The sequence below is a fragment of the Macrotis lagotis genome, chromosome 6 (genome assembly GCF_037893015.1).
Source record: "Macrotis lagotis isolate mMagLag1 chromosome 6, bilby.v1.9.chrom.fasta, whole genome shotgun sequence".
Taxonomy (NCBI): Eukaryota; Metazoa; Chordata; class Mammalia; order Peramelemorphia; family Peramelidae; genus Macrotis; species Macrotis lagotis.
In genome coordinates, this window is record NC_133663.1 from 46788064 (window position 1) to 46810933 (window position 22870).

The following is a 22870-nucleotide window of genomic DNA, read 5'->3' on the forward strand; positions in this document are numbered from 1 at the left end:
TCTTTCTATCTCACTTTCATACACATAAAGCTATTGATAATTTATTTTCATGAGGAAACTATTTTATAGATAGGATGAAACAACAATGGCTTTTGTTGGAACCATCACTCCAAGTTTGGATCTAAGATGGATCTGTGATCACTTTAATGTACGTATTCTCACAACAGAGCCAACCAAAACCCATCCAAGTTTTTTTTTTTATTAGTTCTCCATGTGTACCAATAAATACTGCCTAGGTAGTTTGTGCTAGGTGTTGGAAATCTCTTTTTAGACATTCAGACATTAGGTACACAGAAATTGGACACATGGGATTTCCACTGGTTATTCCCTATTCTTTCTTTTTGAGCAGATCTTTCTAGTCACTTCCTTTTTTTTAAAATAGAGATCACCTATGGGAAGGTTTATGAAAAATAATATCTCTTTGATTATCACTCTTCCTGCAGCCATCCTGGTTCAAGTTATTCATCTTTCCTTGTCTAAATTATTATAGAAACTTCTTAAGTATCATGCTCCCTTCTCTCTAATCCTTCTGCAGTTTATTCTTCATAACTGAAAAATCTTCCTAATTTTTTTCATCTTTATTTTCCAAGACTCTTCACTGCATTTCATTGACTTTACTGAATCAAGTATAAATTCCTCATATTGTGTCCTCCAAAATCTAACTTTCTTCTACCTTCCATATTTCATACATTCCGTGTTCTTATTTTCCCATCCCTTGATCTTAAAGTCCTTTCATCTATATTTTATCTCACTGTCCTTAAAAGACTTGGTTGAAGTAGAGCCTCATTTTGGTCTTGGCGATTGGTTTACAGTATCATAAAAACTCAACTGGATTAGCCTGTTGGGATATTCTGGCTTGAAACTACTTTTCCATATCTTGAATCATCATGATGCCTGATGATATTATAATACCTATATGAAGTTTCTATCCATCTCTGCCCACTCTTTTCTTGGAAAAAGAAGTATAGGTTTTCCTGTGACTTCATTTTTATTTACCTAAGAGATGTCATCATTGCTTTATATTAAGATGGTGATCATCTGTAGAGTTTAAAATTCTATAAAAAGTTATTTGGAAAGTGTTTTAGAAGGGTGGGGAAGGACAGTGTTCCTAAGGGTTTTCTTTACAATTCCATTTCCTTATAACTTACATACATCCAAAAATAACTGAGCAAAATCTTGCCATCTGGACAGCTTTTTTTGTTGTCTAAGGGATTGAGAACGTACTTCTTAATCTGATGTTCTGATTAACAGAGCATGCCAGGGATTGACAAGTTAATTTGGGCAATGTGAGTGAGGCATTTATGCAGGTACAATTCCAGAATGAGGAGAACCCATCAAAGAAAACCATGGTCAGGACCTATTCTTCCAGAGGATAGCTGCATGATTACCAAAGGCCCAAGCTCCATGATCCCAAATTTCAATAGAAAAAAGGTGGATCTCTCTGCCTCAAGTCTCTTCCTTCACCAGCAGTCAAAAGCATAGGTCTGATCATAGCTCAATAAACTACTCAATAAAGTGCAATACCTCCTTATGACTTCTAGAATTCAGATGCTTTCATCAGACATTTAGTTTTTCATTGTTTGGCTTCTACTTCTCTTTCCAGGATATTTGTACATTGCTTCCCTTCACATGTTCTGTGGTGCAGAGAAAAGAACCTTCTTTTGGTTCCACTAATATAGCATTCCATTTCTCATCTCTCTCTGCATAGGCAAAACTTGGAGTAGCCACTTGCTCCTCTCCCTTCTTCGTCCTCTAGTTTCCTTTAAAACTCAGTTCAAGTGAAACTTGAAAGCAAACCTGTGGTGTTTCCTGATCTCTCCAGCTTCCAGTGCATCCCTATCTTATTACACTACATTTCTCCTGTACATACACACTGCTGTCTCCCCCGATGGGATGTGTTTCCTTCTGGTTGTGTTTGATTTTTATTAATATATCCTGAACATCCAGTATAGTGCTTGGTACATGATAGGAACTTATTTAGGATCAATTGATTGGAAGAAGTAAAGGTTTAAGTTAAGTGAGGAGGTTGAGCAAAATGTTCTGAGGACTACCTAAGGGCACAATGAAGTTCTGACAATAATAACATTTATGAACCTGTCATGGTGTGATTGAGGCTTGTCTAACTCCATGTCTCATAAAGCCTTGGTCCTCAAGTATGAGTTTAATAGGATTACGCAGTCTAAGGTGGGGTTTTCCAGTCAGATGAAGTCAGCTCGCAGACTGTGATTGGTATGGGGAGACTTTTGGGAATGTGGAGACTCTGAAGATCTGTTGGGGGGTTCAGATACATGAATGAATCAATGGATGAACAAAAAAATATTTATTAAGTATTTACCATGAGCAAAATACTGGATATACCAATAGAAAAAAAAGACACTTCCTGTTCCCAAAGAGAACATATTCTAATGGTGGGTGGGGAAGGGTAAAGAGGACAACATATAAAGAGAATATTCATCTGGTGAGCTGATGGAAAGACTTTGTGATGGTTTAAGATACATTAGCAAAGTGGAAGATAATACATGTTCTTATGTATAGTTTTCATTGATAAGACTATATTTGTTTCTGATATTAAGCTATTTGCAGGGACATTACTGCCTTCAACTTTCTTTTCTGGGTTTGACAGTTACCATCCTGTAACCTTTTAAAAGTTGTTCCTTTGAATGATGACTGCAGGAGCCAAGCTGTTGGTAGGGCTGATGGTCTTGGGGGCACTGCTATTTCCTTGAAGTTACTTGTCCACCAGTAACAGTTGGTTAGGAGGTGGTAATACCTCTTGCTGGAGTAAATTCATGCCGAAGGGGGATGAAATAGAGAGATTAGTTTCAATCCCATAAAATTTTGGGAGGCTGCCTTCTAAGAGGTGAGAAGAGCGAATATCTCTATTACTTGGCTAAGACTGGAGACTTCCGAGAACAGAGGGCCATGTCAATGACTCATTACGCTCATTAAGCCATTGGTAAGCTGTGACACCAAGGACGCCTTCATCCTTCTTCCAACAAAACTGTGAAGTGCTTTTCTGTTTTGATGGTATGAATCTTGGGCAAGTTGTTTTCCCAGTCTACCCTCATAGGACTTGGGGAAGAGGTGGAGTGACAGAGCGTTTGACTTAAGTCAAGAAGACTCCTCTTTCTAAGCTAAAATCTGGCCTCAGGTCCTAATTAGGTGTGGGTGCGCCTGGACAAATCATTTAAATCTTTTACTTCATATGCTCATCTGTAAAATAAGCTGGAGAAGGAAATGACAAAGCACTCCATTTTCCTTGCCAAAGGAACTCTGAATGGGGTTATGAAAAGACAGACATGACTGAAAAAATGATTATTTTCTTTTTATTACTTTACTTTGCAATCTTGTACCACTTAAATTCATTCTGTTTCAATATCCATGGCTGCCTCATCTGTTAGTAAGGTACGAGTTCAATTTAATTAACTTTAAAATAGTTCAGGAAATTAGTTGGTGGGTTCAAGTTAGCTGAGATGAAATAACATTCTAAATTATTTATCACTGAACCTCATTCATGTTGAGTTCTTGTCACATTGGGCTAACCAAAATTCAAGGATGGATAAAAATATGAGGTGGTACAAGGAATTATGAAATGTGACATGGAAAGCAGTGAGTAAGGAGTAAGATATGGGGTCTCACAAGGCTATCAGTTTCATGTTGAAATGTGGAATCTCTTAGGACTGTCTTAGGTCTGCTAAATTAAATGACAAATAATCTTTCTTGAAGATAAGAGTCGCCATTTCCTCTTTTTAAGTTATTCTTGCCCAACTACTTCATTTTACTGATGAGGAATTAATGTTTGTTCTTCATTTTCTTTTCTTTTCTTTTTTTTTTTAGGTTTTTGCAAGGCAAATGGGGTTAAGTGGCATGCCAAAGGCCACACAGCTAGGTAATTATTAAGTATCTGAGGCCGGATTTGAACTAAGGTACTACTGACTCCAGGGCTTGTGCTCTATCCACTGCACCACACAGCCATCCCTTGTTCTTCATTTTCAAAGAAGACCATGACATTAGGGAGGTGATGCCATGACAAGCACAAGATTTGGATTAGAGTGAGGGGGGCTGTGCTAAGTCACCAACCTCACTTTTTCCTCTAGAGCCATCTGGGTCCAGTAGTCAGGTATGAATTAGGATGACTGGAGACAACCTGGATGTGGGGTAATCAGGGTTAAGTGACCTGCCCAAGGTCTCACAGCTAGGAAGTAGCAAGTGTCTGAGGCTGACTTGAACTCCTTTCCTCCTGAATCTAAGGCCAGTGCTCTATCCACACCTATTAGACAACTCCTTTAAATGCCATATATCAATAACTAATTTGCAAAGAGTTAGAGTATGACTAACGCTAACACTGTAAGAAGCATATGATGCTTTTCTGCTTCATAAGAAGCATTTTCTGATGCTAAAGAAAGTGCTTTACTGCTTTCCTATGACTTGGGATCATCATCACAAAACATCAGCTATCAAGATATTGTAACTATGAGGACAGTTGAGTTAATAGAGAACTCTAGGTACAACAGTTCCCAGGAACCTATTTTTTGTTTTTTTTTTTGTTTTTAGTTTTTGCAAGGCAATGGGGTCAAGTGACTTGCCCAAGGAGACACAGGTAATTTTTAAGTGTCTGAGGTCAAATTTGAACTCAGGTACTCCTGACTCCAGGGTTAGTTCTCTATCCATCGTGTCACCTATTGTTAATAAATTTCCTGATGTAATGGGGAAGGGTGTGATTTATTTTAAAGAAAATATCCCTCTATAAAAACTAATTGATGTTAATTAGGTAAAAGAGTCACACTCATTGACATTTAACAGTAAGGAAAATATGTTGGAATGGAGGTTTGAGATGATAACATTAGAGATCATCACATCCCCTTCATGGTACTCCTAGAGTCATGAATATGACATACATCTGGTCTACTTCTGTGACAGAGAATCCAGAGAATTACAACACTATATTGAAAACACAAAACTAATTCTCCATCCTACCTATTTGGGAGAGTTAACGATGATTAACTAATTGTAGAAAACCTCATTGAGGGGGCAAATATCAATTCTTGATATCATATTATTGCTGTTGCATAGTACTTCATTTATTTCAAAATAATACTAATTTTGTGATTTTGACAGAGATCAGAGTTTTTCATGCCTTAGTATGTAATTTCATGAATAATTGAGATAAAAATATTTATTGTCTGATGGGTGATCTGATGTTATTTCTTTCTGATAACTAGTCTTGTCTTTGAACAACAGACCATGGATTTAGACTTGGAGTCTTTCTAATTTCATACAGTTTGCCCAAGTTTACACAACTCTAACATAACTTTGGAGAACTCAAGTTCATTCCCTAGCCATAAAAAGTAGCAAGAGTCTTTAGTAAACATTAGTATTCATGCAAACAATTATAATAATGACAACTAGCTCATTATTAAAGAAGAAAATTGATTCTTGCTAATATTATCACCCATTTGGTGATGAGTTAATTTTTTTCTTTTTCAGAAGCAAGATCTGGGAATGATAACTTAGAAGACAGAAGCAATTGTCACAAATCTAGATCTCATGAACCATGTCAGCATAAATTCATAGACTCTTGAATAGATCTATAACTATTGTGGGAGCCAGGGTTTTGTCCCAGGGTACCAATATCTGGGAGAACTCACTTCTCTACAGGGGTCCTCTAGGCTTCTGTCAGTTCCGTGTTGCCCAGGTTTCACCTGTTCTCCTACTCTTGAAACACCATTCTCTATTATCATTTCTTCTCTCTCTCTTGGGGCTGGGGTGGTCTTCCTTTCCCTATCACCATGCTGGTGTGATTGCACACTACACAAATACAAATCCAGAGCAAATCTATTTCAAAGTTTACAAAATCTTAGTGTTAAAATCATTCTGCCTCATTAGGGACTTGACTGCTGGGGAAGACTGGCTTAGTGATTCTTGCTATATGTCAGCTTTCAGTGTATCTAAGAATTTCTGTCTCCTCATCTCATTCCAGTTGTGTAAACTGGGGTAATTCATTTAACCTTCATGGACTTTAGGTTCCCCATCTGTAGTATGAAGAGGATGGACACTATGACCTCTCAGTTCCTTCCCTCTAGAAATCTGTGATCTTATGATCACAACTCCCCTGAATTTGACTTAAGTTCCAAAATTCTTAGTTATAGCTCTGATTTTTAATGCTTTAAGAAGAGAAGCTAAAATTTTAATTAGCATATAATCTTCTAAGGTCCCTTCTAGCTCTTACTCTATGATCCCGTGGTGAGTCATTGAGTGGTTTGAGAAATTTCTCAACAAGAAAATATTAATTGTAAAAAGTTGTCACTCAGTTATCTGATCATCCCTCCTAAAACTTCAGTAAGAACTCACAACCAAGGATTCAGGTGCATCTTCTCGTGATATATATCTATATAAAATTTTTTGAGGACTTGCACTGGATTGGTGAGAGCCAGGCCTTTTATCTTTTTCAAATAGAATCAAGCAAACCAACTTGTTCTGCCAGCTAAATGTCTGTGGCCACTTAACTGAGATTCATTTAAAACCTGCTTTAGTCATAAGAAAATATACTGGTGTTCAGCCTGCTTCAGGCACCCCACCCTTTGGTGTAAGAATATTGTGTTCTGTTTAGATTTGATGCATTAAAATCTCCCTAAGAGGGACTATGCCAATACTAATGCCATAGTTTCTGTCTAGACCACACAGAAAATTAGAATCACCTTGGCAGCCTACCAACAACAATGGGGGAAACGGGGCAATACACAAAAATATGGTGGAAGCATTTTCTTGGTATAAGAGGGAAAATTGGGAAATTTCTGATTATAGGAATTGGGGCACCTCCCATGAAGCTCAGGAAAGAATCAGAGTGTATATATATATATATATATATGTATATATATATATATATATATATATGTATATATATATATATATATATATATACATTCAATTCCATGGGAGTGGCCCTGATCCAGCAGTATTAAATGTCTAAGGTCATATTGAACTCTGAAAGATGAGTCTTCCTGACTCCAGGCCAGGTGCTCTATCCTAACTGTCCAATTTTCCCTGGTTTAGGACTAGGTTAAATAAATAGAAAGGATTTCAGATTCAAATCCTAGGGGGGTTTTTTTCTGCAGTTACCCTTTGCTTAAAAGTTCTGAGTCTTACTTAATCTATCCATCAACAAATATTTGTTGAACCTATTAAATACTAAGACTCTTGCCTTAGGGTCTGGGAAAAATGCAAAGAAAACTGAGAACCAGCTCCTCCCCTCAAGGAGCTTGCTTACTGTGCAGTTAGAAAAATGTATCAAAGACATTTGAAAAGTTATGTTAAGTCCAGGCTATGCTCACAAGAGATTTCACAGGGCAGTCAAATGTGTTTAATTGCCAGATGAATGATAAGACACGATGAGCTGTAGGATTAGATGAGGCAAGAATTTCTGATGGCTGGGAAAATTTAGTGAAAGAGATGGGGAAACTGGTCTTTGAAGAATAGGTGTGACTTGGATCGGCCAGAGGTGCTATTTCAGCCCCAGTGGAGACCCTGAGGAAAAGAATAGGTGAAAATGGTTAGTATGTCTGGGCTCACGAGTAAAATACATTTGATATGAATGGAATGTTCAGTCAATAATTCAGTGAGCATTTATTAAGTTCTTACTGAATGTCAGGCTATTCTAAATGCTAGAGATACAAAGAAAGGTAAAGACATGGTCCCTGTTCTCATAATCTCATGTAATAATGGACAAGACAACATAGAAACAGCTGTGTACAGTCAACATATATGTAGGATAAATAGGAAATAATCTAAGAAGAAAGGCAATAGTGGCAGCTAGGTGGCCCCAACCCTGGAGTCAGGAGGACCTGAGTTCAAATCCAACCATAGACACTTAAGAATTGCTTGGCTGTGTGACCTTGGGCAAGTCATTGCCTTGCAGACAAACAAATAAACACAACAACCAGAAAGACAATAGCATTAATGTGGGGTAGCAGTGGGGAGTAATGAGGGATGAACCTATAAAAGTAGGGTGGTTGGTGAGATTCTCAAGGGTCCAACTGAATTTTATCCTAGAAGCAACTGGAAGTCAATTGAAGCTTTTTTTTTTCCCTTAATGGTCCAGGAGGTGGGATTCACAAGGGAAGTGGTGTTAACTCCTTTTCTAGTGGGATTGGGAGTCTTTATCTTGCTAGATTTTCTCCTCCGACCCCTTAGTCTAGGGTTCAACAACTTGGTTGGCTTGAATTCTATTTTTACTCCTGACATTGAATGGAAACTAGCTCTCTATGATTTCAGCTCTGGGGGACTTGGCATAGTTAGTAGGAAGGAGAAAGTGTGCAGAAGCATAAACCCTGTCATTTTAGGGTGGGGTAGGACATGGAGTTCCATTCTAGAAAATAAGATGTTCTAATGTTCAGGAATGGAGGGGAAAAAATGTCTCTCTGAGGAAATTTTAGGCAAGTTGGTAACTGGATCAGCTGGGCATGGTGGGCTTTGATATTTTCAGGTCCCCTTCCAACTGCTACAAAGAATGAACCATGATTAGCTCAACATATAGTTCCTCAAACCTTGTCACAGACCTTTCTCCTTTCTCTTTTTGTCTGCTTCTTTTTTTTTTAAAGCAGGATTTTCCTGCTGCCCTGCCCAGCCTGGAAGAATTTTGGGATTCTTGAAGCTTTTTTTTTTGGTGTTGGAATATTGCCTCTCATTTTCCTTTCCTTTTAGGGCAGTGCCAGCCAGGATGGGTGGGTCTCCTGACTGCATGACTGGATGCTGGTAAAAGACTCAGAATCAACCTATAAGTCAACCAAAAGCAGACAATACAAAAAGTGTCCTCAAATCAACTTCCTAAAGCCAAATTACCTAGTAAGCAATTATTTTTCCAGCACCTATCATGTACCAGGAACTTTGCTAGATGCTGGATATGAAGACAAAAATTAAGCAGTATCTACCTTTGAGGAGCTTATAGGTTATATTCTAAAGGAAAAGAGGAAAAGATAGATGGCTTTTTTTTTTGGTGAGGCAATGGGGTTAAGTGACTTACCCAAGGACACACAACTAGTAAGTATAAAGTATCTGAGTTTGGATTTGAATTTAGGTTCTCTTGACTCCAGGGCCAGTGCTCTATCTACTAGCTGCCCCACGATTTATATTTAGGAAGTCATAGCAAACACCGAATGGGTATTTGGTCCTCTCTGCCTCCATAACAATGCAGAGAGTCAGAATGTTAGGTCACTTAAAAGAAGGAAGGTTCCAAATTGATGTCTTACCCCAGTATTGCAAAAAACTTCATATGACTTCAAAATTTCCAGTCGTAGGTAGGGAAGGGCTGGACCTCTCCACCTTAGCATCATGATGACCTTGTACCTACAGCAGCTGGTATAGGACTCAAAATAGGGTATCTTGTACCTAAACTCTTCACTGCTTTTTCTACTTTCTTTTTTCTGTTTTTCCTTGAATGAGTATTTATTCAGAAAATGTCTTCTGGTCTTAAAGTTTCTCTGTCTCTCTGTCTCTCATTTTTCTGAGTTTAGACTTTAAATCCTTTCTGGGAATCAACTGGTCCCAGCCAATAATTGATGATCAAATTCTCATCTTTTGTCTATTTACAGATAAATTAAATTTGTCCTGTTATTGGCGTCCCTATGCCTTCAGTATAATAAGGTTTTTCACATTTAAGAGAATGAAATTGTGGTTTGGGATATCTGGAAATTCTGAGTGCCATCAGGTTAGACCTAAATAGTGGCAGGAAAGGAACCCCTGGATACTATGTCAGTGGTTTTGGAGAGGATGGTACCAACAAGAATATTAGATCAAATCTTTGGGGTTTTTTTTTAGGGTTTTGCAAGGCAATGGGGTTAAGTGGCTTGCCCAAGGCCACACAGCTAGGTAAAAATTAAGTGTCTGAGGCCAGATTTGAACTCAGGTACTCCCGACTCCAGGGTCGGTGCTCTAACCACTGTACCATCTAGCTGCCCCTTGGATCAAGTCTTGATTGTTTTACTAGCAGATAATGACCCCAGAGTTGTTTGGATAGTGCAGAGTTAAGGTGAAATGTAAATACTTTAGCAAATTATTTTATGCTCTGATGGAGTTTCTGTATTAGTATTTTAGCAAAATGTAAGAATACTTATGAATTAAGAGATAGAAGACTTTTTTTTGACAGGAGAGTTTAATTGAATTTGTGAATATCTTAGCATTCCTTTTGAGTGTAGGAATGGCCACCTCACCTGAAATGCCTCATGTTTATCATAGAATTACATGTGGACACATTCTCATGCTCTAATCTGTCTATCTCTGTTTCTCTGTCTTTCTGTCTCTGGCACTTTTTGTCTCAGTCTCTTTCGCAGTCTCTGTCTTTCTATCTCTGTCTCTGTCTCTCTCTCTGTGTCCCTGTTTCTCAGTCTCCATCTCTGTCTCTATCTCTGTCTCTGTCTCTCATTTTTCTGAGTTTAGACTTTAAATCCTTTCTGAGAATCATCTGATTGATGAGCAAATTCTCATCTTTTGTCTATTATAAATTATATTTATCCTGTAATTAATGTCCAAAGTATAATATAGTTTTCACATTTAAAAGAATGAAATGAAAAGCTCCAACTGTTTCAGAGTAACTATAACTCTCAGATTGTAAGTAAAGCAGACAGCTTAGTAATAAACTACTCCATACAAAATGTCAGAAACTAAAAGAATGAGTACCTAACAGAACCTAACTAAAACAAAGAATACCTGCCCCATATCTGACTCATATTGTTTTATTCCCTGCTTTGGGGGAAAAACTTAGATACGAGCCATAACCTGAACTAAGTCTGTGTTTCTATTTAATAATATGAAGGATTGAGAACAAGGATCCTGAGTTCCTCACATTAGAGTCCAGGCTTCTAAGACAGAATCAATCCAATATATTTGTCTAGGCAGAAAGCAGAAAATGAACACGGTACTCCATCCCTATGGACCAAGTAATAGGTACTTAAATTTTTGAGACTAAAGAAATAAGAAAAAAATTGATGTGAGATGGTCACTACTAATTGGGAGAGTCAGGAAAGGTTTCTTGCAGAAGACAACACTTTGGCTGAGATTCTAAGAGATGGAAGTGATTGGATATAACTCCCTTTTAAATCATCATGGATACTACAAAGCTCAGGTTCCTGGTTCTAGTCTCATTCCAAGAGACAAAACTTTGGCTCAAGCCAAAGGTAGAAATGACTGCAAGCCATTTCTTTGCTTTGATCTAGGATCAATAATGCTGTTATCCTGAATTTTTATTGTATGCATCCTCTTGACATTTTGTTGTTTTTAAATAAAAAAAAGAGTAAAAGGAACCTTCATTTTCTTCTGAATGTTTATAATTCATGATACCAAGACAAAATATGAAATAGTTCCTTTATCATCCCTGTATAGAATATTAATACAAAGAGGATTACTGTTCTTAATATAAGGTATATTTCAAAAAGATCAGCATATATTGTACCTCATTTAATGCTTTAGATATGTCCCAGAAAGTTGGTTGTAAAATGAACATTTGTCAAATAAATTGTTGCTCCGTGATGTTTCCCATTAGAAGCTTAGAGAGATATGTTTCCATGGGGGGATTAGAGAAGATAGATTGACAGCATTTTACCCTAAGTTAATATTTTTGTCAGTTATTAAAATATTCTTCAGTCCCTCTTTGATTTCAAATGGAAGGATGAAATCTAGGGTAATTTTTAACCCAGGCACTACCTTCCTTGGGTTTGGAAGATGGGTAAAAAGTAAGTATTCCATCACTCCTTTTGTAGTGAATGTTTACTAATGTCTGACAGGTATCAGGAAGATACCCAGGATAGGCAGATTTAGAGGACAGGGATGCCCATGTCAACTTCAGGGAAGTATCTTGAAATAAGCCCTTGGGGTGGAGGTAAAAACTCAGAGGAAGAAGAAATGATAAACACTAAACCCATTTCTCACTTCCCAAATCTCCACCCCACATGGTAGAAGAGAGAAAAGCCTGGATTTTTAGTCAGAAGACCAGAATGGTGCAAATAGAAATTCTCTATTTACTTTACCATCCATATGACCTTGGGCAAGGAACTATGCATCCTGGGGCCCCAGTTTCCTCATCCATAAAATGATTTAACTATGTTAACTATGTTCCCTCACAATTCTAAATCTCTGAATATATTCCTTTCCCCACATTACAGAATCCAGTTCATATAATGTGTCTATCACATTTGGGGTCAAAGGATATGTTAAAAAAATTTACCCAAAATGTACTTTTTTATTAAAGTTTCAAGGAAAAAAGGGGCAGCCAGGTGGCACCATGTTGCTTAGAGTTTTTCTGGAGTCAAGAAAATTCATCTTCCTGGGTTCAAATCTGGTCTTAGACACATAGCAGCTGTAAGACCTTAGACAAGTCACTTAATCCTGTTTGCCTCAATTTCCTCATCTGTAAAATGAATAGAGAGTGAAATGACAAAGCATTCCAGTATATTTGCCAAGAAAATCCCAAATGAGTCACTAAGAGATGGACACAACTCAAAAATAACTGAACAATAGTCACAAGTACAGAAAGAGACAGACAAAGATATAGAGCCTTGGTGCCCCAAATAAGCTCCTTCCAATCAAGAGCAAGCCTGAAGTTTTCACCATCTTTTGAGAAGATTGAAGGAAAAAAATCAGTTGAGGGTGGTATGAAGTTAGGAAAAAAAATAGAGTGTATAAACAAAGTTGGAAGATTAACGAAGGTACGCACAGTGAAGGGAAGGCATAGTGGCCTTCAGAATGTTCCAGGAATATTCTGAAAAAGAGTAAAATATTAACATATAATTGATTTTAGTCAAATGAGTAAACTACTCCTTTGTTTGACTCTCAAGCAACAAGGTTTCCCGTGGGAAAACATTTTTCCTAGTTTTTCAGGATGACAAGACCCAGTCTACCCAGAATTCCTTAGATCAATATCAGTTTCTCTACCAGCACAACAGTTGATGATCTAGGCTGCTAGAATTCACAATTATTGTTCACTTGATTCTAAGAAATTACTGATGAATTGCCTGTTTATATAATGGGACAATGAAAGGATTAAGAATAGTGTCATAAACCTCTTGAAAACCAGTCTCATTAATTTATTGGTCACTTTGTAGCCATTAAAGTAAAAAAGCCCTGAATTTTGGAGCAGAACCAATGGGGTTCAGAAGACAACTGTGCCACTTATTGGATATGTGACTTCAGGCAAGTTTTTCCACTTACTGTAACAAAACTTCCTCATCTATAAAAAGAGGAGGTGAGCAAGGTGAATTCCAATTCCTAGCTCTGATGTATTTATGGGAACATTGGCAGTCAGTCAAAGGGAAGTCATGATTTACTCAAGTGACTAAGAAAAGCAAGAAGAACACTTTGATCTTGAGCTTCTTCCTGAGCTGTTTGTAGTGCTTCAGAAACTTGCCAAGGTGAGCATAGGCCTCTCTGGAGTTCTTGGTCAGAAATGTTGGAGTGAAGAGTCAGGGTTTGTGTGAAGGGATCTGCCTGGAAATGAGCCTTTTGAACAAGTGATTGAAATGGCCTTGGTTATTTCCTATGCCTGATATCCATCTTTTGGCTTCTATCATGTTCCAGATAAGATAACACGTTCTGCAAGAAGCTCTTCCTAATCCACCTTAAAAAATGCCAGTCATTTCTCTTTGTAACTACTGTCTGTCTATCAGTCAATCAATCTTTCCTTCTATCCATCCATCATCTATCTATCTATCTATCTATCTATCTATCTATCTATCTATCTATCTATCTATCTTTCTTTCTGTCCATCCACCCACCCATCCATCCATCCATCCACCCATTCATCCATTCATCTCTCTTTCTCACATATCTATTTATTTACCTATGTAATACATGTAGCTATCTATCCATATCGATCTCTGTCAATATCTGTTTCTTAACAGATACTTCTCATCTAGCTCTTTTATCTATCTACCCATATCTGTCTCATTTTGTTCTAATAGTGAATAAGTGCCTGAGGTGGGGCTCGTACCCAGTAAGCTGCGTCTTCCAGACTCCATGCTCAATGCTCTATTCACTAAGGTGCTACTAGGGCAGTTACGTTTGTGCATAGTTTCACAGTCACAGAATTGTTACATTGCATGTTGTCTCCCTCATGGGATTGTGAGCTTCAGAGTAGGGAGTAGGATATTTATTTGTTACTTTGTTTGTTTCTTTGTTTGTTTGACAGTTAAGTGAGTGTAGTAGATAGAGCCACTGGAATCATAAAGACATGTTCAGGCACTGCAATTTGCCTCAGTTTCTTCAAATGTAAAATGCTTGGGGCAGTTAGGTGGCACAGTGGATAGACCCTGGAGTCAGGAGGACCTGGGTTTAAATCCGGTCTCAGACACTTAGTAACTACCTAGCTGTGTGGCCTTGGGCAAGCCACTTAACCCCATTTGCCTTGGAAAAAAAACCTAAATAATTTTAAAATGCTTATTCTCTTCCCTTTCTTTGTTGGTTAGTGTGGCTTTTCTAGGTGGCACAGTGGATGGGGTGCTGGTTTTGGAGTCAGGAGGTCAGGAGTTCAAATCCAATCTCAGACACTTGCCACTTACTAGTTGTGTGACCTTGGGCAAATCGTTTAACCCTGATTGCCTCACCTCCAAGGCTATCTCCAATTGTCCTGATTCCTATCTGGCCACTGGACCCAGATGATTCTGGAGGAGAAAATGACGCTGGTGACTTAGCACAGCCTCTCCTCACTTTCGTCCAATGCACATGCTTATCATGGCATCACCTCCCCTGATGTCATGGTCTTCTTGGAAAATGAAGGACAAACATCAGTACCTGATACTAGTAGGCACTTAATGAAATCTTTTTGATTTGATTTGATGGTATAGTTTAGCTATCTTGTAGTCAATCACTGCAAAAATCGGTCATAAATTATTTCACAAACGCTTGCTAACTTTATTTGCATCATTTCATGAACTTGATCCACAAATATTCCCATTTCCAGGCCAGTTCATTCTCACAATAAAAATCCAGCTACAAAAAGAAAAGATATGACATGTACATCAACAAGACCTTGAATCTATAATCTCCGATACTTCGATACTTCTTATCTCTGGGCCCCTCCTCCAACAAGGTAGATTGAAACCCACCCAGACTTTTGGGTTCCTGTGCAATGCTTATCCCTGGATAGTTGTATTCTACCTATACCAGATCCACCCAATATTCTTTCTCTTGATCTCAACAAGTGGGTGAATATCAATGGAACGGCCAAGCTGTCTGGTAGCTAACCCTCGCTGTCTTCCGTGGCTGGTTCTCATCTTCTTTTGGTTTTATTTATAGCAAAAATATTATGATTGTTATGATTCAGTTTCTCCAGGAATCTGTAAATCCACTAGTCTTTGGACCAGAATCTAACATTTAGAACACCACCAATCAAAAAACTGTGATTCTTTTCTCTCTCTTAGAACTTCCCTCCTGACTTTTTTTGTCACCATCACTGAGAAATTAGAAGGATAATTCATAGGACTGGAGGTCATTTTTTATTTTTCTATGATTCATTGATTGTCATAGCTAAAGAATTTATCACCAGGTGGCTAGACGATTGATGAGAAGCCCCTTCCTATCAGTTAAACTGGTCCTCAGAAAGCAGTCTGGGAATGAATATGAAATTTTTCCAGAAGTGGCAGAACCTGCTTAAACTTGTGGCCCACTGGCATTGCCTTTGAGAACATAGGGTCACTCCTAGGTGTCAATAAAGATCAGGAAGCATCATCTTTTTATATAAGTATCATATTATATAGAAAGAGTTTTGCATGGGTGTCTGGAAATTGGGCTCGGAGTCATAAACATCTTTCAAATGCTGCCTCTGAAACTTCCTAATTCTGTGACCCTGCACAAATCCCTGAAAAAATTAAATATAGTTAAACCCATTCATTTTTTTAGTTGAAGAAACGGATCTGGAGATTTTAAATGACACGCCCAAGTCTACTCAGTAGAAAGTGCCAGAGAGGCGATTTGAAACTGTTTTGTTTTTTTGTCTCCACATCCATTGTAGTTTCTTCTACATTACATTAACTAAAGTCACTTACCTTTAGATAACTCTGGTGACTTCATCTAAGTCACAAGTTGCAAACAGCATCTAGGAAGGACTTCTCCCTTCTCATTATTGTATCTAGATCAGAGATTACAGGCCTAGGGAACACCCATCTACAAAGACAGATGGACAATGACTCTACAAATCTATTTTAGAGAGGTGCCTATGGGCATTGAGAGTTAAAGTAATCTGGCCAGGGTCACATGGCTAAGATTTGGCAGATTAATACACTTGAAATCAGGAATTTCTATCTAAGATGTCAACTCTCTGTTCACAATGAAATGCTGCCTATACGTGTAATAGCAGCTTCAATAGCCTTCCCACAGAGATTATAACTATTATTGTTATATCTTTAAGAATTATCTTTAGAAACATAATAAAATTAAATATAATTAAACTTAGAAAGGTAAGAAAAAATAAAAGACTGACTCTTTGAAAGAACTAATAACATTGATAAACTTTTAGCCAATATGGCTAAAAATGAAAGGACAGAAAATGGAGCTAACAAAATAGCAAGTAAATAAGAGGAAATCATAACAAAATGAAATAGGAAATTAAAGGGAATGATCAGAATTGACTCTACCTGAATTTGAATGTCTTCCTATATAAGATAGCCAAACTAAATGAAGGCCAGTGATCTCAAATAACCCATTCTAAGAAAAAGAAAAAGAATTTGCTATAAAGATGAATACAATTAAAGAAAAAACAAATAAACAAAAAACCCCAGCTTCTCATGGATTCTCAAAAGAATTTTATGATGTTTTAAAAGATATGCTATGCAAATTATTCCCAAAATTGAGAAAAGAACACAATACTACCTTCCCTTAACCTGTTAGTAATTTGTTATTAGTGTATTTAATCAGTTAGGTGGGGCTTAGAACTAAATGATTAATTAATTACAACTTTATAAATTGATGTAGAAACTTGGAACATATTCTTTGATTATCTTGGAAACTAAGATGAGAATGAATAAGGAAAACTGGAAAGGAGCAGATAAAAAAGGTGATCAGTTCACCTAGACAGCACTTTTTTGTGTAGCCAAAAACTAGAATCAAAGTAAAGTTCCCTTTAGAAATTAAAGATTAGAAAATGGTCAAAAAATTGTGGTACAGGAATGTGAAAGATTACTATGTTGAAAGAAATTTTATGTATGAAGAATTCAGAGAAATATGAGAAGAGTTTTTATGAACTGATGCTGGGTGAAGGTAAGTGGAAGCATTTGTAAACTTGGGGAAGTCACCTAAGCTTTGTAGGCTTCAGGTGCCTTATCTGTAAAATGGGGATCAGCAAAGTGCCTAACTCCCATAGTTGTTGCAAGGATCAAATGTAATAATAAAGTTTTTGCAATCATTAAAGCATTATGTAAATGGTAACGATGATTATTGTCATTATTGTTAAGATGTTTTTCAGCTGAGTGTGACTCCCCATGACCCCATTTGGGTTTTTCTTGGAGTAGTTTGCCAACTTCCTTTTCCAGCTGACTTTATAGAAGAGGAAATGAGGTGAATAATGTTAAGGCCAGGATCACACAATTGGTAAGTATCTGAGGTAAGATTTGAACTCACAAAGATGATTCTTCCTCACTCTAGACTCAGCACTCTATCCAATGAGGCACCTTTGCTACTCAGTCATCATTATTACTAATTGATCAATCAATCTAAACAAGCTACTCCTATGTACCAAGCACTGTTTTTTTAACAATAAATGCAGTAATCTCAAAAATAGAAATGGAAACAAAAAATAGTGAAACTGAATGTTGTGTGATTTTGTGACCAAGCACATGGCCCTAGAAAAAAATTGAGAAAATAAATATACCCCCTTCCCTTGGTGGAATATGGATATATGGAGCCATATATATATATGTGTGTGTGTGTGTGTGTGTGTGTGTGTGTGTATTTTTTTTTCAGCCATGGTTAATATTTTGACTAGTTTTCTTGAACTTCTTTTTATCTCTTTCTTTTTCAGAATTTTGATAACAAAGAGGATACTTTTCCTGGGTAAAGTAGTAGAGAGAAAGAGTTATTTAAAAATGGATATGGTGTAAAAGCAAAAACATCAGTAATTTAAAAATTTTTTTAAATAAAATGTTTTTAAGTGCATATCATCATTTAGCTTCATTTTATTAGCTATCTGTTTTCTTTCTTTCTTTTTTTTGTGAGGCATTGGAGTTAAGGGACTTGCCCAAGATCACACAACTAGTAAGTATCAAGTGTCTGAGGGTAGATTTGAACTCAGGTTCTCCTGACTCTAGGGCTAGTAGTCAACTGTTTTCAAAAGTAATGTTCAAAATACTTCAGGTTCTGTTACATTTTTTAAACCCTCAACAATGAACAAGACTCCTTCATGGCAGATATGTCTCCTGTGTACATTTGACCAAAGGAAAAATTTATTTTGCTTTGGAGGAAAAAATAACTTGTTTATGATTGTTTTTCAGGTGTGTCTGTCGTAATGGGATTGCTTCCAAAAATCTCATGACTCAGCATCACCTGGGAAGCATCTATAGAGACCACCAAGGAAGTGTCTGTCTTCACAACAGTCCAAATGATCACCTCACCCTTGGAGGTGTCAGATGAGGCAGGAGTTTCATTCATCAATTGATTCACAAGGAGAGGAAGAATAATGAGTCCATTTTAAGGTGGTAAATTTTTAAGGTACAGAATCTTAAAAGAAGGATCTGTTGTTTTGTGGAGTGAGTTCTCCCTCCACGGTAAAACTTAGTAATGATGATGATTAAGTAGCTCAGTGCCTCAGTGGATAGAGTGCTGAGTCTAGAGGCAGGAAAAGTTATGTGAGTTCTAATCTGACCTCAGATACCTTGTGATCTTGGTCCTAACATTATTTTCCTCAGTTCCTGTTCTATAAAGTGAACTGGAAAAGGAAGTGGCAAAGACTTCCATTATTTCTCTCTATCAAGAAAAACCCAAATGGGGTCATGGGGAGTCACACTCAGCTGAAAAACATCTTAACAATAATGATAATAATCACAGTTAGCATTTACATGATTTAAGGTTTGCAAAAAAAAATTATTATTACATTTGATCCTGAGAACAACCATGGGAGTTTGATTATCCCCATTTTACAGATGAGGTAACTGAAGCCTACAGAGGTTAGGTGACTTTCCCAAGTTCACAAAGCTAGTGAGTGTCTGAGAATGGATTTGAACCCAAGTCCATTTCTCTACCCACTGTGCTGCCTAGGGATTGGCCTCTGGGAATCACAAAGAAAAGATTGTCATCCCACAGGCACCCTTCTGGTGATTCAATTTTCTGAATCTTGCCAAATTGGTCCTCAGAAGATGGACACTATATATAATGTTGATCTTGTTATCAAAGTCTCCAGAGCATGATAGGTCTTTTCTGACTGGTGAGCACCTCCATGGTTGCAGGTTAGCTGTACCCAAGTTTCACTATTCTCCCTGGTTTCCTTCTCTGTATCTTCCTAGTCATCACAAGTGATATCTTCTTTTTCATCCTTACCTTTATAGCTCTGTAACCAGAATTAAATCAATATTGTCATCGATAGTAGAAACTCCCTTCTCTTCCCTATTGCACCACTCACCCTTCCTGCAATTTTACAAGCTAAAAACACCCTTCCCTGGTCACCCCTCCTCTATCTATATATTGTCTCTATTATTAGAGTAGAAACTTCTTTTGAGCAGGGACTGTCTTCACTCGTGAATTTGGATCTCCAGTGCATAGTATTAGGAACTGGCAGAAAATAAAAGCTTGTGAATTGATGTAAAATAGGTATAAAAATTCCTAACACAGGGTTGATCTGACATTCTAATGAAATAGTGCTTTGTAAACTTTAAAGTGCTAGATAAACATCAACTTTGAACCTCTCTTTAGAGATGAAGGGATTGTTACTCTAGCCTAGATGGTTTTAGGAAATCGAATGATTCATTTGTTTTGGGGAGTTTACCAAAGTAAAGCATGGAAAGAAGGTCAGTGGTGAAAGATAGGGTGATGTAAGGAGACTTCTGGATGTGATCTTAGGAGGAGGTGGGAATGAATTCCAGCCCTCCTATTTACCACCTGTTCACGTGATCTTAGGAAAGTCCTGTGAGCCTCAGTTTCCTCATCACCCAAGTGAAATGTGACCTCTACAATCCTTTCTGGTTCTGTGTTCTAGGGTGGTATCTAATTCCTAGAAGAAAGAAGAAATTTCAAAAACAATCTTTTGATTTGTTTGTTTTAGGGAAAGACCAATTTTAAGCTCTACCACCACACTCCTTTGTCAGTTCTTTGATATTCTTTGCATCTAGAAGATGCTCAAGAAATGTTTGTTATTGTTCATGTCAAACCCAGGAAACTTCAGGTTTTTCCTTGTACATTTGAAGATTCACACTGGCCTTAGTTTCCAGGGATAGATTTTATAAGAAAGATACCCGAAGAGGCAGCATGGCATGGGGGCCAAGTGAGCTGTCTTTCTGAAATCAGTAGACAGGGATTCAAGCTCAGTCTCTGGTGCTTAAATATTAGACAAGTCATTTTCTTTTTCTGGGTGCCAACTTTCTTATCTGTAAAATAAGGGTGTTGGACTAGGTGATCACTTTTGTGATCCATTGACAGGACTTGAAGAAACTTGCCAGAAGAACTCGATGAGTCAGCTAATGGTAAAAAAATAGACATTTTTATTTGGCGTGTTTAAGGAAAATTTGTAATTTAACTAGATATACCAATGGAAACATGGAGTGGAAGGCAAGGTAAAGGAGGGAATGGTACTGGGCCATCATGCACTTCTCTCAAATTGTGACAGTAATCAGTATCTCTAAACTACGACAGGAAGATACCCCTAACACTGCCTCCTTACCTCTCCCTCCCACCCCCTTTCTACATACACATATACACACACAGACACAGACACACACACACACACACACACACACACACACACACACACACTCATTGGGGCTGACAACTCCAAGGTGAGACTGAAGAGGACAAAGATGGATACAATCAAGGATGCCAGCTTTGCATATAGTTAGTTCCTAATAAATGCTTTTTAATTAATTCATTCATCATTAATCTTCAGCTAGGGTAGTTTTTTTTTGGTAATGGGGAGTTAAGTGACTTGTCCAAGGTCACACAGATAAGACATTATTAAGTGTCTGAGGTCAGACTTAAACCCAGATCCTCCTAACTCCAGGACCAGTGCTCTATCCACTGTGTCACCTAATTGCCCCCTTAGGATAGTTTTCTTAAACCCATCATTTCTCCACCATGATGGGACATCAGAGGAAGACATGGGGAAGTTGGTAAGTTTCCTAGTTCAGGAAATTAGAAAAAAAATGTTGCCCACTGTGTGACCTCCAGTTTCCATTCAAGCTGTCTAAAACTGTATTGCTCATCTATGTTACAGCATCCCTAGAGCTGACTTTGAGACCAGAAATAGATAGTTTCAAAGGGATGTAGAAAGATCAATGCTTGTCATTTTCTTTTCTTTCGGGGCAGTCATCTTTGTCAATCTAATGAATGAACCTTAAAAATTGCTTTAATTTGCATTTATCAAATTATTCATCATTTGAAGTACTACCATATTTCCTCATGTATAAGACACATCCTTTGTTGAAAACTTTGGGGAGCATCTTCTACAGAGGCTGTAGATTTTTTGGTTTGTATTTCCCATTTTTTTATGCTTGTCCTTGTGCTCATTGTTTTACATTTGTTACTGGTACATTAGGTGACGTTTTGCCACATTCTACCCAGAAGTGACTCAGAAAAGATGCTGGATTCAAGTTGAAAGCAATACAGTTTGCCAAAGTGAATAGAAATCATGTTGCTGAACATCAGTCTGGTCCTCCTCCAACTGAGAAAATAACCTGAGATTAGCTATGGGAAGAAGAAAGCCAGCTGAAGATGCCCTGGCAGAAGAAGGCCATGAGAGGCAAGTCAGTCAAATGTCCTCAGTTAGACAGGGAATGAAAGAGATGAATGGAAGAGCAAAGGGCAAGTGGAAGCCTGTGCCCACCAAGATGGTTCAGCAGGAGGCCAGTAGGATTCCTGAAGAAAAAGAAGTGACTGATTTCCAAGGAGGACACAATGGGTGCTTCAGGTTCATGAACCAGACTCTCCCAGGGAGTCATTGTCATCAACCACAGGTCAGAACATAGGCAGGAGAGCAGTCAGAGACTCCCCTGAGACAGTGGTTCATCCTCAAACACAGATGGGAATTTTGGCAGTGATGAGGAGTTGTATGAATTTGATGATGAATAAAACTTGAGTTCAATAACTTTATGAATATCTTTTTCTTTTCAAATTTTGGGCCCCCAAATTAAGGTGCATCTTATACATGGGTAAATATGGTAACTCATGAGTTTTTTTCTCTTAAGAGTAGAAAGAAAGGAAAGTAATTAAGATTGTGCTGATCTAATGTCAAACAACATGAAGCAAAAAGAAAGACCCATTTATTTACAGAATCTGAGAGCTGAGAATGACATCGAGTCTGAGTCACATGCAAAAAGGAATCTCTCCCATACTCAGCAACTGGACATCCAGCCTTTGTGTTAAGATCTCCAAGGAGGGGTAACCACCATCTCTGGAGGCAGTCCCCTTCCCCTTCCAGTCAACTCTAATGGCTAAAAAGATTTTGTGCACTCAATCCTCAATTGGCCTCTTTGTACTTTGGGACTCGCTCTCCAGGGTCAAACAAAACAAATCAACTTACTGCCATGACAGCCCTTAACTAATATTTGAACACTGCTATTGTGGGCCATGAAACTGCTTAGATTGATTTATTTTGCTAAATTCAGAAGTTGTTTTGGTATCAGATAGCCCCACCTACAGAAAAAAAGATAAGAAGTTGGTAGTTAATATCTAGCTTATTATTCTTGTGAAA

At 37.7% G+C, this 22870-nt stretch overlaps 1 long non-coding RNA gene across 7 annotated transcripts in view; it reads left to right on the top strand.

Annotated features, from left to right (window-relative positions):
• LOC141490809 (uncharacterized) overlaps positions 1–22290 on the top strand; it is a 51595-nt gene extending 29305 nt beyond the window's left edge. For 4 of the 7 annotated variants that reach the window (XR_012469358.1, XR_012469359.1, XR_012469356.1 and 1 more), the window contains 2 exons: positions 17433–18684; positions 21716–22290. This is a non-coding gene — a long non-coding RNA (uncharacterized LOC141490809). The remainder of the gene's footprint in view (positions 1–17432; positions 18685–21715) is intronic. The other 3 variants (XR_012469362.1, XR_012469360.1, XR_012469357.1) reach the window with 3 other exon arrangements.
• Positions 22291–22870: the final 580 nt, after the last annotated feature.